General features: G+C 32.5%; 1 long non-coding RNA gene across 1 annotated transcript; it reads right to left on the reverse strand.

The window, feature by feature from the left end:
* Nucleotides 1–201: 201 nt before the first annotated feature.
* Nucleotides 202–1,611, reverse strand: LOC107731707 (uncharacterized). Its single transcript, XR_001638803.1, has 3 exons — nt 1,516–1,611; nt 987–1,099; nt 202–893 (listed from the first exon to the last, which is right to left on the reverse strand). It is a non-coding gene; the product is annotated as an uncharacterized LOC107731707 (long non-coding RNA).
* Between the last annotated feature and the right edge of the window lie 104 nt (nt 1,612–1,715).

The raw sequence follows: 1,715 nt of genomic DNA on the forward strand, positions 1-1,715 counted from the left end.
AAATAAAAAAAATAGATCATAAGAAAAGTGGAGATACAGAATCATAATCTTTTATTTAAAGTAATTTCAGAGAAGAAAATCATACACAGTCAAGATTAGCAGATAACATTTCTCATAACATAAGATTAACTTGTAACATAAAATGTCAGATACAAGATAAAAGTTTCCAAATCAGACAACAAATAAACATTTTAAATTGGTCAATGACAGTTCATTTTATAAATCTATAGTATGTTTGTCATTTTTCTTCATAATACAAAAGCATTTGTAATGCACTAGCTATTAACCACAGTATTCATTAAAAAGTGTTGCCAACATCAATTACACTTACGGTTAACAGAAACAAGACCAGAGGATAACATTTCTCATAAAATAAGATCAACTTAATCTCATAAGAAAGTCAGATACTTTTTGATACATATAAATAAACATTTTAGTTCAGACAAACATTCAGGCACATATTTTGAAATTGTTCTCAATGACAATCAATGTTGTAAATATTGTAAAATTGTAAGTGTGTGCTAATTGTGAAGTAATACTTCTTGTTACATCCACTAGTTGTATTTGATGAAGAATACATTTGGGCCACAAAAGAGGCAACACAGTAAGTAGGAATGTCAGTTTTAAAAGGAAGAGAATGTGGTGTTTCAATATTAGATGTCCCAGTCTTAGAAAGTGAAGACAGAACTAATCTGTGGTGGACAGAAGTTTCACACCTAGAATATCTTGTCCACAGCACGTCAGGCCCTCATCCACAGAAATGGTCATTTTGTCAATCGTCGCAATGATGTATTGTCATGTTGTGCTCTTCAAACTCTCAATGTAGATTGGCTGTGGTCTGGTCTTTGATGCGGTCTCAAAACTGCTGCAGAGGGATGCAATATGGCTCCAGGCTTAAAGTTAAGGGGAAAAAAAACAAATACATTTCAGGAGTTTAGAAAGCATCAAGACATCATTAAAAGAATAACTGTCCATGTAAAACATACCGGTACAAATGGAAATTGAAGGAATGAAATTTCCTATTTAACACTGCAGCGACTTCCAGGCAACGGTGGCAGAAGATATGCCAGAACAACCAGCATTGGGTAGCACTTTTCATCTGAAAATTAATAAAAAACAGATTAGAAATACAATAAATATTTAAGTGCAGGATTAAGAGCAGCATAAGTAGGGTTGTTGTGATAATCACAATATTGCAATACCACAATACTGACAAGCCAGCTGCACAGGATGGCAAATAATTTTCTTTAAGGCTAAGCCCTTCTCATTTTACACCAAATGCATGTGTTTTTAATGTTAAATGAGTTAATTTTTTTCTTTAAGACTTTGTGTACCATTGTGATTATTCACAGCGGCTCCATAGATCTGCACTAAAGAAACCTAAACAGTCAGAGATCAACATGTGCAATTACCTGCATCTGTCCTTCTTCAGGTCAAGTCATATATTAATGAATATTTGTTATAATAAATTATACACAAGAGATGTGTGTAAGTAAAGAGTTCACACATACATACCATTTGCTTGGTCTTCCATCCCCTCTATAACAGATGCAAAGTCATTCCTTTCCATGGTAGCTTCAGCTTTCAATTTCTCAATCTTTCTATATACATTTATATAAAAAACTGTTACTAACAATATCAGAACTTTTGCATTGTCTGTTAAAATATCTTAAAGGGATAATTCACCTAAAAATGAAAATAATGTTATTGTTTCT

This window comes from Sinocyclocheilus rhinocerous, unplaced genomic scaffold (genome assembly GCF_001515625.1).
Source record: "Sinocyclocheilus rhinocerous isolate Xijiao unplaced genomic scaffold, SAMN03320098_v1.1 scaffold279, whole genome shotgun sequence".
Taxonomy (NCBI): Eukaryota; Metazoa; Chordata; class Actinopteri; order Cypriniformes; family Cyprinidae; genus Sinocyclocheilus; species Sinocyclocheilus rhinocerous.